General features: G+C 43.7%; 1 long non-coding RNA gene across 3 annotated transcripts in view; it reads right to left on the bottom strand.

Moving 5' to 3' along the window:
* Positions 1-612: 612 nt before the first annotated feature.
* The window catches only part of LOC107323952, a 111,607-nt gene continuing 96,479 nt past the window's right edge, over positions 613-15,740 (bottom strand). Inside the window, exons 3-5 of one of the 3 annotated variants that reach the window (XR_001559375.2) lie at positions 9,252-9,417; positions 6,387-6,501; positions 613-4,694 (exon numbers count right to left, since the gene is read on the bottom strand). This is a non-coding gene — a long non-coding RNA (uncharacterized LOC107323952). Of the gene's footprint in view, positions 4,695-4,739; positions 6,502-9,251; positions 9,418-15,740 lie in introns of those variants that run through there. The other 2 variants (XR_001559374.2, XR_004309514.1) reach the window with 2 other exon arrangements.

The raw sequence follows: 15,740 nt of genomic DNA, 5'->3' as shown, positions 1-15,740 counted from the left end.
ATACCTTGCCTACCTCCTCCCTTCTTCACATCTAAGGACAAAACTCAAAGAGAGAGCTCAAGGGGAAAATAGAAAGTAAAATGTCTCTATGCAAAACAATAGGCTGTGTTAATGAAGGTGTAAATAAGTAGTGTTCTCTCATAGCTCAGGTGTCCCAAGAGCCTTCTTCCAGTCCTTCCATGGATCAGCCCTGTCCTCACCTCCTTCTGTTGTGGTGGGCACTGTAAGCAGTTTGTATAAGCGTGTGCACAGTTCTGTAGGCACAGAGGAAGGGCAGGCAGCCTGAACGACTATTAACAATGCCACAGGCAGTAACCCTTTCCAAATGATGGGAACATTTTTCTTTCCAAGCAGGAGACAGAAACTGCCACAAAACCCAGAGCTGAGGTTGGGGGGCTGGAATAAGTGAGGAGAAACAAAGAGTATATATGTATAGTATCAGAGATACTGCTCTATTAAAAGATGCCTTCGTTCTCCAGAATGGTGCAGTGTATTAAAATTCCAGATTCACCTGGTAATAAATTCTGTTGTTTAAAGACAAGCATTACACCTTCTGCAAACTGGGAAGGGAAAAGAAGTGGGGCTGGACAGGCAGACCCCTGCTGAGTGCTGCTCTGGCTCTGTGCCATTCCCTGACTGACAGCTGATAATTATCTTTGATTTAATGTCACTTAATGTTCTCTCCCCCTATCCCAAGCACCTTGATTTTTCTCTTCCTGCACAGACATATGCTAGGAAAAGGAAGGTTTGGAAAGAAAAGGCAAAAAGGAACATACTGCCTCGGTAAGCAACATAGAAACTGCCAACTTTATGTATTTTCTCAAAACTTTAAATGTTCTGTCAGCTAGGAAAACTATAATTAAAGCTCTAAAGAAGAGCATAAGGCATAGGGTAAATAACTAGCCTTAGACATAAATGGATTTAGGCAGTTGGGGGGGGTTTGTTGTTGTTGTTTTCTAATACCTGCAGAGCAGCAGCACTGAGCATTCCTGCACATCAGTTCTGGAATGTGGATGCCAACACAGGACACAATACAAGAAATATTATTCTTTCTGCTGAATATACAAGTGCCTTTGTCTCTGCCAGGAGAATGAGGAGCTCTGGTAAGGCTGACTGGCATCAGGCCTGACCCACCCCACTACGGGCAGTTGGTGACAGCACTCAGCACTTGCTCAACCTGTACTAAACTCTTTAAACCCATGTTTCTTCACTTATTTGTGTGCCAGGAAATGAGAGCTTCTGGCTTTCCAGCTAATGCTCTCCAATCTCATTGTTACACCTCAGTTTGGGCTCCTTATACCACAGCCCCTGACGTGCTGTCCTGCTGCACTAACTCCCATTCACCTCTTGTAGTGTTGCAGAAAGTCTCCAGAAAAATCAAATTTTGCATCTGTGCATCAAAGAAAGTGGAAGGCATGATTCTCCCTTTGCATGAGGATCTGTATTCACCGACGGCATCTTTTATAAGCACATCATGTATTCCACCTAAAGGTGCTGTGTGCTCAGAAAGAGCCAAATACATTAGCATTCTTCAACCATAACTTTTGAAGTCGGCATTTGACTATTTTTGCATTTCTTCCAGGTTGTAGTTAGACAACTCCTAATTCTATGGGGAAAGCAAAGACTATAAAATGCCAGAGCTTCACTCTGCTGAAATAACATTAGCGAAATATCAAGTCCTTTATGATGTCATGAGGGATTCCTTAATGTGACTATAGCCTCCTAATGACATCATAAAAAACAACTGCAACATCAGAAAACAGCCAAGGGTCATCAATCAGCCCATCCTCTCTCCTACCCACCAGGGGAGGCAGTCCAACTTGCTCCTATCTGCTTTTTATGAGCAGTGCTGTCCGCTGAATAGCACGCAGAGAAGAGACTAATAATCATACAAATATCAGGGAGAGCGGTCAATCATCACCTGAAATGTTCAGTACACCTGAGGGAAATGCGGGTGCTGCAGCCCAAAGAGTCTGCAAGGTTAGCATGTAGAGGAGACAACATTTCTGCCTTCGAGGTGACCCGCCGTTCTCTGGGCAACAGGCAACACCAGTCAGCAATGCAGTCATTTTTAAAACTCTGGGAGAATGGGACTAAAAATGAATCTTTTTTTGCTCTCTTCATTCCCCAGCCCTCGGCAAAAGCTTTTTTCCCCTTCTGCCCAGACACCCATCTGCACATCCCATAGTACAAAGCCTTTGCTGAAAGCAGCCTTTGTGCCATAGAGCTGAAATGGGTGGTAGTCCCATCGAGATGCACTGACTGCCAATTCCTCTGGCAAGAATGGAAACTGCCTTCTCCATTTGAAAACGTAATGTCTCAAAGACTTATTATACACTCCTAGGGGGGGCTGGAAGTCTTCCAGGGTTGGGAACATCTTGAGGAGCTCCCTGGACTCTCAGAAGAAAGAAAAAAAGAAATAATATGAAAGAAATTGCAGCCTCTAGAAGTTTCACAGTCCCTGTTGGAAGGTGTTGAAAACTGTGCTTCTGCCAGCATGGTGCTGCCCAGCACAGAGGGATTTCTTTGGCAGCTAAGGATCTGCTTCCTTACCATGTTCCTCATATTTTGCAAGTGTTTATGCAGTGTGCACTTAAGCAGTGGCTATAGGAAGTCCTGCTTTGCCATCCTCATGTACAACCACTTTTACAGGTACGAATCTCTCCGTCAATTAAGTCAAGAAGACTTGAAACTCACTCAATTACCAGGTGAGGGAGCGGCTCCTCCACTGCCTTCTTCCAGATGCCAGTACATCTCCTTGCAGCTACCTGCCCCTTGATGGGTCCCTGGCCATGCAAATTCCCCACTCCTGACACTTGCTAGGCCGGTCACGTCTGTTTGCCCATTAGCTAACAGATATTAGGCCATGTGTTTATCTCCCAATCTGAGGCAATTTGTATATTCCTTCAACCCAAGCCAATTCTCTGCTCAGAAGGCCCCATCGTCTCCCAGAAATGGTGGTCACAGTGGAACCAACTCACAAAGCTGAGGTCTCACACTCTCAGCACTGATGCTGCACTAAATCCTTTCCTCGGAGTTTCTCTCAGTTGCTTTGGTTCCAAACAGCAACCCTGTGCTGAGCCACGCTCTCAGGCAGTGCCTTAATTTAAGGAAAGCAGAGCCCATGCAGATCACTTACACATCAGCATAAAGAACAGAGGAATGGAGGAGGCAGTGCTGCCGGCGTTTTGGATAAGCAAGATATTCAATAATTTTAATCTCAGGGTAACTCTGCTATTTCCAGATTATGTAATCCCACCCTGGAAGAGGGTTATTCAAGCAGACTGTCACATTAAATACACGCATTTGCCGCGTATGTTAATTGCAGTAGAAAGCTGTTAAGCAAATAAGCGTGTTGCTCCAAAACGTTATTCTTTTAGCAGGTCTGCTCCTTCCATGGATCTCCAGTTCACAGGCCATGCTCCTTCAGAATGCACATTTCAGTTTGAGGCACAGAAACGCCTTCACTGAACTGATCGATTTTTTTATCGTCTTGACTCCCAGTTACATTTTCAGGCGTGCTGTGCCACAGCAGTCAATTCTTTTTAACAGGTTTATTTCCACAGCAAGATTTCAATGGAAAGATTTAGAATCGCATGTGCGGAAGGGCTAACAAAAATCTATTTTCTTAACAGATAGAAGCGGTAATAAATGGTGCGGCTTTTTGTCTGGCGCATCCCACGCTGATACTTTCCACTTATTGAGTCCTTTTTATCACTTTGGAGTCGGTTTCTGTGTAAAGGCATTCCCCATCTAAGCACTGATAATAGTTACTGTTTATTATGTAATAACAACCATTAGCTGAGTGTTATTCTTAGAAAGCAAAAATGACCAAAAGAAAACTGAATTCTTGATCATGTACTTCTGATTCAGTGAAAGCAGGAGTGTATATTGCACGCAGGGAAGAAATAGTGCTACCATGGTGATCCCACATTCACACGGTTTGGTTTCCTTAGGCTGAAATGAAGGAGGAGCCTCCACAAATCTGAATACATACACACCATCTTCTGACACTCAATCACCGAGTCCGCTCTTTCTTTTGTGAAATCGAGGAACAGCTGGTTCATTTCACATGCAAGATAGGAGGATCGGTGGTGGAAGTAGAGCAGATTGTCAATGGACTGGTTTTGAAATGGTCGTTGGCCTCCCTTCCTCCAGAGAGGTACAGAATCTCTGCTTTTCATGTGCAAAGCTGAACACTAATTAAGGATTCTAGTCGTGAGCGTCCCAGCCAAGAGCCACGCCAGGGTAGCTGAGGGCAGTTTTCAAGGGGGAAAAGGAAGTTTCTCTGCTCATCTCTGACTTGGTAAAAAGACAAATCTCATCTTTGTAAGCCTGAATTTGCACATTCCAACCTATGCCCAAAGTTTTAAAAATAAGGTAGAAATGTGGCCCGAGGCGTGCCCCTGGGATTATTCTTCATGGGATCAGAAAAAAAACAGGAGGTGTACGTGCACTGTGCATTCAGATACATAAGGAATAACACGGTATTCTTACCTGTAATAGGCACCAAAACATCCTCCATCCATATTCACGAAAGTTTTGTTCCATCTGTCATTCCAGCAAAATTCTGTTCTTTCTGGTTTTGGTAAACTTATGCATCCATATCATTTCTCTCGCTTATCAGGAGCTCAGTCACATTTGTGCAGTGCTGTCAGCCATATCCTGAAGGCACGGGAGAACTTGAGGTATTCCTTCAATTAGAATTTGCAGTTGAAAAAAAAAAAATCTACTGATGATGCATAAAAATCCCAAATTTATTTCACCCCCTCAGAGAACGGCCAGGGAAACCATTCTGACAACAGCAGCCACCCCTCTCCTGCCAGCAGACCTGATTTCAGGGGAGAAAGATGAGCAAAGCGAGGTCAAATTCACACTATTACTTTTCAGTTTAAATTTCTCCCTTTGACCGTCTTTCTCGTATTATCAATATACAGCTGCACTTCAAATAAAATCAAGATAAACTGAATATAAAACTAACCAACACAGCCTCCTTCCATGAGCAACGTGCAGGAAGGCACACCCTTGAAGTGCCTATAAATGAGCAACATCTACCAAATAAAATCTATGTCCCATGGGAGCCAAGTGCTGGCCAGCCTTGGTCTGCTGCAGCACTGCACTCGTACAAAGGAACAGTAAGGAGCAGCCCAATATAGGCAGTGCCAGAAACACGGTTGAGGGAAGGAAATGGACTAAACTTGCAAGTGATGGAAGTAGAGAGTTGGGAAGGCATGTGAGATTCCAAAATTCAGCCAGGCCTCTCCACAGGGAGCTCAGTGCAGGCAACACGTATGATAACAGCCAGAAAGCAAACTGAACCAAGACTCAGTTCTGTCGAGTGAGTCTCTCTGAAGCTGATCTTATCTCAGCTAGAAGTCTTCCTCTTACCGAAAACTTGGCACATTAATCAGCTAATCCCACTAACGTAGCATGAGAAAGACTGGGAGATTGTTATCCACGATGAGCACTATCTACCTCAGGCTACAGAGCTTCATTTAAGTTCATCTTCTCACAGCTCCACGCCTGGTCTCTGCATCAGAATCACGGTCAGCTGCTCTGCCCTGGCATCCTTCTGCAATGCCACGAGCAACCTGCAGCCTTCAGCTTGCTCTGAGTGGGGGTTAGGTCAAATGCTTTTGGAGGTCCCTCCAAGTGCAATGAAGCTGATGTTCCAGAGATGCAAGGTGGCTGAACAGATGCTCTGTAAGAAGGAACGTGCCACTCTGTGAAGCCAGTTTGCTCCCTACTCAAGGTTTCACTATGATCCAAGCTAATTGTCAACCTAAAGCCAAAGGGGATTTGAACGTTAATGCAATTTAATAGTTTCACAGATTCAATTAGATGGGTGACTAACATACAACCTCCTCAGAGCCTCTGCTGCTCCCATATTATCCTGTCTTCTCCATACAACCCCACAGCTGCCCTCACTCTCAGCATCAATTGACTACAGGATGGCATTGCACAACCCTTTCCCTCTGCCTCAGGGGATGTGCTCAGATGTGTACTGAAGCCACATCCTGCTCTGCCAACCATGGTGCCAGCAGGGAACCATCCTCACACAGAGCACTAGGGCCTGCACTTCAAGCAGAGAGCCTTCATCCCTTACGTGCCACTAACAGCACATTCAGGAAGCTGCCTGTATCTCACCATGGAGCATCCAACATGACCATGTGGAGCTCCACTTCAACTGGAGGTGAGTGTGTGGTGGTAAGGGATGCCCAGGTACTGAGATGTCATTTTCTTCCTGGGAATGGCAAGCTCTTGGGGACGTCTCTCTGGATATCCTTCTCTGTCTTCCTTCATCTGTGCTGGATGCTATTCCAGAAAGCTCTATGAATTAAGTTACCGAAACTTTTCCTTCTTTCAACAATCAGAACTCAAAATACCTTTCTCTGCATACATAGGAGTGCAGAGGGTGCACCAGGTGAGCAGAATGGAAGCTGAGCTGCAAAGTCCCTCAGAGTTCCTTCTCTCAGGGTGTGCTGGCTGCTTCTGGTCTACCTGAAAGCAAAAAAGCACAATTCTCCACTGCACCAGAGATCAGAGAAACACAGCTGTATGTGGTTAGACAGGATTTAAGGTCTACAAGTGTATGTTAGTGAAATATGTATTTCAGGGAATTTTTCTCTCTGCTGCCACAAAAGATTATTGCTGACAGCTGTATGTGAGAAATCACAGTGTGTGTAGCAATCTTAAGGACAGCACATGAAATTGCATTACAGCTGTGATGGCAAAAAAAGGGACTGTTTCTTTGATAGGGGCCATTACACAGGACTTCAAGTCGCGTTACAAAATACTGTCTGTCTCGGATGTTCCTATTGCTTGAACTGGCAAAAATCTAACCAAACTGAAGGAACAATGATGACAACTGCAGTAATCCTGAAAGTCTGTTCTCAGAGGACAAGCTGCGTGCTCTTGTAATGCCCATTAATGTGCCCCAAACCCTCAGTTCAGCTTCTACAGCAGGCAAAGAAAACAGGGTACATGATGGGCTCTGCTTTCCTTGCCTTTGGGAAGTCAGACTCTTGCGACTTGTTAACAGAACTGAATGATGTGGTCAGGAGGTAACACTCCTTACCCCTCAACTGGGAATGTTGGGAAAACTCATTGCAATTAGAGAGAAAAGTGTATGTTGTGGGTCAAAAGACAGGCTGTGCTCAGATGATCCATGTTTGTTTCCAGCTCACATGCACAATGTCAAATAAGTCATTTGAACTTCAGGTGTCTCAGTTCCCATCCTTTGCTCCCTGCATCGAGCCCTCACTTTGGACAAACACAGAACCCACTTGCCTTTGCCTGAAGGCACTACTGCAATAAAAAGTAAACATTAATAACAATTAAGAGCTCTTGGACATGCAAGGTTAACTGTGGTCCGCCTCTGGCTGTCATGAATGTGAGCTTTGCAAATCAGAAACAGCAGTCCCATAAAGCCATCATAACCACGACAAGCATGGACTGAAGACACGCAGCCCAGGCAGCAGCATTGCCTTTCTGTACTCACAGCTGCTGGGCCCGCTCTGCAAGGTGATTTCCTCCGCACGCACTTTGTTTTGTTTGTTAAAAAACTGGCCAACACTAAGGTATAAAAGCTGATGGGAATGTCTCTGTCAACATAGCAGTTTATGCCAGACAAAGCACTCTGAATTCATGCCAAATATAAAGTCAAGTGTCTTAATGGAGATATTCATAACCTGTGAATAGAAGTAAAAGCTAATGCCGTTTTGCCTTTTACCGGTGTCAGTGATCTGCACTCTCTCTATGCAGATGGCAAAAACCTGATAAGCCTTTATTTGATTATTGGTAAATCTAGATTGCATATGGGCATCTCATTCAAAGAAGTGTATAAAATTGTTGGTACTGACTGCCCTTTTCTCCCCATAAACATTTGTCAGTTCACTCCCCATCTGCTGCTCTGTGTATACACATGCCCAGACGAATGTTAGCTGAGGCTGCAATACAGCTATGTTAAATAATTTTATCTGATTTGTTGGATGATGGTATTTCTAATGGAAAACAACATGGTAATTTCAGAATGTTACTGATTAGATGAAAATGATATTGCATCAAAGTTACTTCCTTAATTTATTCTGTAAAAAACAAGAAGGATTTCTCTATTAAGATGCTTAATTAAAATCTATCTCTCTCCATACAAAATCTATACTTCAGGTCCTGCATGTCATGTCTGAAAAGAACAAAGGCTGATTAGCATCTCTTACACTCTGCTTTTCTTTATGTCACTTATACATTCATTACAGCAATTCTAGCCAGGTTTGGAAAGGGCTGAGAGAAAGGACGCTATTGTATGGACTGGCTGAGCCCAGGCAGAAGAACAAAAGAATGCAGCAGAGCTTTTTAGGCTCACAGAGAAAATGGGAGGAGTGGCTGGAGTCCAGATGGGGCTGGGGGTTGGGTGTGGTGGGGAGGTTTTAGGGCACTTGCTGCTTCCAGGGAGCCTGAGAAGAACACTTTGCATAAATAACATCACAGGAACTCATGCCAAACTCAGACTACTCTGTCACTAGGAGTTTCAGGATTCCATCCCAAACTTAAGAATGAAATAGGAAAGAGGTAGTTTGAGCATCAGTGGTGTGGCACACTTGAACATGCACCTATACACACATCTTTTCCAGCCCTAAAGGTTCTGTGCTCACACAGAGATGCACACATGTACTCACGCTCACAACCAGGCTGGTAGGAACAAGGGAAAAAAATGAAGTCATATTTTCTTCAATGAAGCGCTGAACTATGTGTTGCTGTGTTGCCAAAGAACCATTTCTGGCCTTTAGTGACACTTTCTTTAACATAGTATATACAGCGAACTCTCAGATCTCCAAACAGGAGAACTTTCCAAACTGAAGTTTGCATCAACCCAAACATTCGCCTCATCTGATGGGCATTTGTATCTATCAGCTGCAAAACAAGGTGTTGTTCAACACAAGAAAGGCATACAAAATCATTGAAACACCATTTTATGTCATATCCAAAACAAGAGGAGGAAGTCCTTACAGTTGTGTGTAGTGCCAATGTCATTTAGACCCAGAACTGCCATTAACAGCCCAGCTATTCAGACACACATCCAGCCTCCTGTTAGGAGCTTCCCAAACGAGTGGTAATGAGGTGGGTAACCAAGTCTGGGTTCAACACAGCTTGTCCTTAGCCTCCATCAACACACAGCATCAGACAACAGACTTCAATTCCCTTTTTAGATCAGACTGAAATACACATATGAGACTCTTCATTTAATGTGTTACCTTCAGTCCTTCCCACTTAGTGCCTGGGAGATGTGTGAAGAAGAGCCAAGCAGGTGGTGGAGCCCCTGCTGGGTCCTGGGCTGTGCATGGAACTTAATGACACATTCCGTCAGGTATTCCTTCAATAAGAATATTCCCTGTCATTTCCATCTCAGGTAGGCAGGTCCTATAAGGTATAGAAATACAACAGTTCACTCAGGACATAGAGCACAGGGAGGGAAGAAGCCATCAGAGACGGCAAGGATGCAGCCACCACTTTTAGTACCACTTTGCCTTTTTTACTTCTCCAATATCCTCACAAGGAGGCTGACTCCCAGACCTTACATGTCTAACTCAAAATCAGGGAAGTCAGGCCAACATACATAGCACAAAGACAGGCTGTTGAATATTTCTTCCCTCATCACTGAAGGATCCCTGCTGGTTGTAATCAAGATCCATAAACTTGCAACTTGAGTCAGTGTGAACACTCAGATCCCAGCTTCCTTTATTGCTGCTTAATTCAACCATATGTACATGTTGTGTTTTGATCTGTGGCATGAGCCCAAGGATTAGGTGAGATTCACTGCATTAACTTTCCACCATCATGATGGTACAAAGCTGGACATCAACACGAGACACAAAAATGAGACTGGACAAAGCACTGCATTGTGAACACTGACCCTGGGCTGGTCAGCGTGGAGTAAAATGAATCACTTAATAGATCTCTTTTCTTTCTACCTGCATGATGAAACCTTCACTTAGTGTTTCAGCAAAGTATGATAGTGGTCAGAATCTTACTCTGACAAACACATGCTCTATAATAGATGAAATTCATGCAGTGATGTAAATGCCACTTAATGTTCCATTCTTGAAAGAGCAAAGTGAAAACAAATGTCTTCTAACTTAAGTAAATACAGCACCAAATTTATCTGACTGCACAGTCGTTTACAGGCAATAAATTAGTTTACTTTGCAGACAATGATTTAGTTCAGTAAGGGGTAATGGCTGGTATTGCTGTGCTCCTTTTTTTGATGCAAATATATGTGAAGATCAGAACGCTGCCTGCTGTCCAACACTTGGATCGTTTGTGGTTAGGAAAGTGATTATTTCTCATGGCAAACTAACAACATGCCAGTTATGAATCTCACAGAACAACCCGGGTTGGAAGGGACCTCAAGGATCATGAATCTCCAACCACCTCACTACAGGCAGGGCCATCAACCTCCACACTTAACACCAGCCCAGGCTGCCCAGCACCCCATCCAACCTGGCCTTGAACACCTCCAGGGATGGACGGGGCATCCACAGCCTCTCCGGGCAGCCAGTTCCAACTTGAACAACTGAGCAATGAACTTGATGTTAAACCAATTGTTAGCTAGCAGTATTAAATCACCTGTAAAAGATCCTAACTTCACTGGTTAGTGTAGTTGTAGTTAGTTCCTGGGTGTAAATACGCAGGTGAATCTGCCTTAAAATCATTTCCGATCTGGGAGCAAGCAAAGTTAATCACACACACACACACACACCTCTGAGTAGAGGGTTGTAAATCAAATGTGCTTCCCAGCTGTAACCAGTGCAAATACCCAAAATTATACACACAATACATCACAGAACAAAAAGGAGTGAAAGGTAGGAATACAGCAGGCCAAGTTTTCTTACCTAGGGAAGAAAAATATGCAAGATCTGGCCTCTGCAGTAACAGAAGAGACAGACCTCAGGATATTTCTTCCCTCATCACGGAGGACAGGTGCCCTGCTGGGCGCAATCACCACCCAACCTCCGGGCTGCAGGACGGCTGTGTTCTGCAGTGCTGATTTCAGGCCGTGTGTCACTCTGCCTATTGATTCACCCTTCTAGTTCATTTCTTAGTTTCATTTCCTTCACATCAGTATGAAGTAGCGAAGCACTCACTTAAATGTAAGCCATTTCCATTCAATTTCAGTAAATATGGAGTGGATGGGTTAAATCTGCAAGGCCAAAGAGCTGCACAGCCAGGCACAGCTCTCAGCTTTAGTTGCTCCTCACCTGACCTGAGGGCACCATCAGAAACAAAGCTTGTCTGATAGAATTCTGTAGCATCCAAAAGACTTTTCCTCCTTATAAGCCATCAAGCTTATAACATTCCCTCTTGTTTTACAGTCCTTTATCTGACTTTGATGGTTATATGTACATCAAAATGTCATTGAACACCAGGGTGGGTATAACAAGATAGCTGTGTGTACTCTGAGTCATTAATACCCAATAGAATCATGTTCATAATCTAATTGACTGTTACTTTACCTCTAAGTTATTACAAATGGTCTGAATATTTTCACTTCAAATTACCCTGAAGATGTCACACTACTTGCTCACTTCTATTATAAGCCTGTCACTGCCACCAGTGGCGTCTAGTCCATAAAAGATCTGTCTGTATAAAGAAAATTCCCCCAAACAGTTAATGTATTTTAGTTGAAACATAGAATCATACAATGGCCTGGGTTGAAAAGGACCCCAATGCTCATCCGGTTGCAACCCGCTGCTATGTGCAGGGTTGCCAGCCAGCAGCCCAGGCTGCCCAGACCCACATCCAGCCTGGCCTTGAATGCCTGCAGGGATGGAGCATCCACAGCCTCCTTGGGCAACCTGTTCCAGTGCATCACCACCCTCTGCTGCATTCAGGATGCTTACCCATAAGCTTCCAAATGTGGGACTCCCTCTAAAATCATTCCCAAAAATTTAAGATAAGAATAGCTAAAAATAATATTCTTTCTTCTTTTCTTTTCGTGGAGATATTACATGAATTAATTCTGCTCTGCTACCGGATTGAAAAGAAAACAAGGACTGCAGTTATGACACGGAGTTCCTATGTCCTCCGAAGTCTTTCTCAAAGTTCACGTCGTTTATATGAGTTTGTAGTCTGTGAAGTTGTGTTTAACAACAAAGAAAGAAAAACCCACACCAAAACCCAGAATGTATCCACCACTGGGACCTCTTCAGCTAGCACAGCTCGGCTCTCCAAGATCATAACTCTTATGCTTTTGATTCCCTTAGTCCTGAAACTATAAAACCCTTATTTCTATAAGGTCTTTTATTGTCATCCACATAGTCAATAGTGTCATTTTCATTCATATCATTCTGTGGGGAAGTTAGAGGAAATGAACCAGACGGAACAGAGCTATAAATAAGATGCTGCTACTCTGTTCCCAGTGCAGATTCAACAGCATTCTTGTAAAGCCACAAAAATACAGATTGGGAATGATGGGAAGTTTTCTTCTCGCTCGACTTCTGAGATTGCTTTCATGCAGTGGCCAGTCTTTATTATTGACTTCTGTGGATAAAAGATGCATTTGCTTAAAACCAGCTCTGTGAGTACAAACAACACAGCAGGCACCCGCTGCATGTGCACATTAGCTCGTGCTTATGAGAAAAATACAAGAATCACAGAACTCTTAAATACAAAGGATTCCACTTAGAATTCTCTCTTAATGAAAAGAATCTTTAGGGTGAAGAGGGAAATCTCACAGCAAGTGGATCGCCACTGGTTTTCTTATGGGCTTGGCATGAAATATTGCTTGCTTTGCAGCACGACCAGGATGGGTAACACTGGGTATCTTTTTGTTAGGGAAAGAAGTGCAAAAATCCAAAGGCAATTTTGCTGTGCTGACAAAACGCTGCAGATACTGGCTTCGCATAAATCTTTAGGAATGAAACAGGACGACTGGTGCTCCTACAGATGCCTCACACAAGAGCAGGTTTCATCCACGCTCAGCTGGGTGCCACCCATCCTTTGCGGTGCGGTAACTGAGCTGACTTTTAAGTTCCAAGGAAAACGTTTGCACAGAAATAAAGCATTAATAAAGCAAAAGGGAATTTAATGACCTAGAGAGAAACCTGTCAGTACGGCTAAAACCACTCCAGAGTGACAACATTAACTCTGAGCGTCTCACCTGTAATTAAAGTGCTGAGAAGCTCAGGTGTCACTGCTCATTAATATTCACCTGTAAAACAGAAGGCAGAGAGGCAATTCTAGCATGCTAATGGTGGATCCTCTCTGCACATTCAGGCCATACATTCCTTGTGGGTCAGGGGCACCTCAAGGCTCCACCACACCAGTCACAATGCAGCCAATGGCTGCAGGAAAGCCAAGGTAGCGGCACGCTGGGGAAGTTTAAGGGGAACTTTCTGCTCTCTTTAATTTATGCTGGGCTACAAGCTCGGTATCTAAGGATGAGTCTCTTTGTCATATCATGCATGGCTGAGAGATACTCCAGAGATGAATGATATATAAAAACATAGAAAACGCTGCTTGTTGCCCAAGGCATTTGTTAGTTTGTTGTGGTTTATGTTTCACTCAGGATGGCTCCATTAGCTCCAACAACCTCAAAAATAAAGCAGTGAAGCACAATGTTGGTACCTTTGGGACCATCATGATGCCCCAGAAAGGGAGAGCCTTCCTGAGATCCAAGCCTTACCTCCAGACACCGCCACAAACTGCTGCTCCAGGCCAATGAGCAAAGATATTCCTATTTCCATGCTTTGTGCAGAATAGTTTAGGAGAAAAGGATCTGAAGAATATGACTGTGCACATTCATCCGCTTCTGATTACTGAATGAATGCTTATCTTAACGTTAAAACTTACTCAGTTTTGGCCAAACCTGCAAGCAATAAGCAATACGTGTGAAGAGGGAAGGCTGATGCAAAGTAGACAGGCAGGAGGGACAGGAGTCTGAATTTTAGCATTTCTCCTGTTGCCTCTTTTATGGCAACTATTAGCTGTAATTTAAGCCCCAAATGTTAGAAGTGGTACACAGATTTAAGGATTCTTTCATGCCAATTAGAAATCATTTCTAGCTGCACTTCAATGAATAGGCTTTTATCCTCTGTTGTAGTGGAAAAATCACTTATCCACTGTAGCGCAGGGCATCTGCATAGATTTATTTCTTCTTATCTTTAATGGCATTGGCAAATACAGAGTTAACACATTTCTGCAGCCGTTGAAACACCAGGCTTCTAAGAAAATCACAAGCTTAAGTATTCAGTTAAACCCAAGTTACAATTTAATTAACGTAGCAGTGGAATATTGGAGGATGATGTCACTTCATTGCTCCCGCTGCACTTGGAGGCATATGGGAGGACCCCTGACCTCACCCAAGAGCAGCACCATGCAATCCCTAACTTGCTAGAAAATGCTGACATATGAAAAGCTAATACGTGCTATTAAAATCCTGTTTCTACGTCGTCTTTAAGCTTTATTTTCACTCCTTTCCTGACTGTAAAACTGCACATAAACTGAAAGAAAAAAAACCCAACCACCCCCATCGCTGATAAAGAAGACTGAATTATTTAATACCCGTTTTTAGCTGCCTGTACAGGAATCACGAAGAACAATGTGGAGTATTCACTGTCACGCTGGCTCCTTGGTGGTCTCTGTCAAACACCAAGGTTAACCCAAAGCGGAGAGTTACACGATACATTTTGGCCCTGTGATGTCCCTGTGATGCCCCCCCCAAACAGTCCAGGCATGACACTCTGTGTGGGCTCTGACCTCCCCAATCTCTGCAGGCCACGAGATCGTGACCTTAGGAAAACTGTTTCTCTTTCCTCTGTCACTGTGAATCATTCTCTTAGGTTAAGGGAGAAGAGATTTGAAAGAGAGCGATCACCGTTTTCAGATAACCAATTCAGCTATCAGATCATAACAGGAGCAGCAATTTGCTTTGCGTTAGCTTGTATGTATATATTGTCATCATCTTCTGCTCTAGCTGGCAAATTAAAGAGAAGGGCTAAATAGCATCGTGCCTTACCGGACATTTCTGCACAGTGCCTCACATAGCAAGACGTGACAGAGGAGAGCCAGCAGCAGCTTTGCATGCAGCATTCTGCTAACACAGAAGGTGAAATCATTGGGAAAAGTGCTTTTAGCAAGTAGGAAACTTGGGGCTATCAGCACCTGCTCAGTGTCAGCTGCTCTCCTGGGGCCCTCCTGGCACTGAATCCTGCAGTGACCAGACTGTGGGTCCCACTGCTTTCCCTCCTTCTCCTATCAGTAGAAATCTAATAATAATAATAATAATAATAATCACAACAATAATGTCTTACACTCAAAAGTTCTTTGAAAAAACAAACTAAGCAAACCAAAACCTTGGGAACTTCCATTAACACCAATGCAGCTATAATTAACAGGATTCTCCCCAAAACCTTTGGCTATATTTTGAAGGGAAAACTTGCATCAAGCGCTGTCTTTATTCTCATTAGCTTTTCTACCTTTCTTTATTAGCTCTATACTCTTCTTTTTTTTTTCCCCAGCTCCACTTCAGTGACTACATATAATCACAGAAATTTATTTGACGTTCATCCTTTATATTGTTCCCTGGCCATCCCTTTGGGCTGCCTCTGCTATCTCCCCACTTGCTGCAGCAGAATATATTACAGAAGCAATTCTGGCCAACTGCTCCCACAAGAACAGGCTCTTGTCAATGCATTGATCCAATGGAACGAAGGAAGGGGACTCTGCTCACATCTCCCTTATGC

This window comes from Coturnix japonica, chromosome 23 (genome assembly GCF_001577835.2).
Source record: "Coturnix japonica isolate 7356 chromosome 23, Coturnix japonica 2.1, whole genome shotgun sequence".
In the NCBI taxonomy this organism is placed as follows: Eukaryota; Metazoa; Chordata; class Aves; order Galliformes; family Phasianidae; genus Coturnix; species Coturnix japonica.
This window is presented reverse-complemented; position numbering and strand designations above follow the sequence as displayed.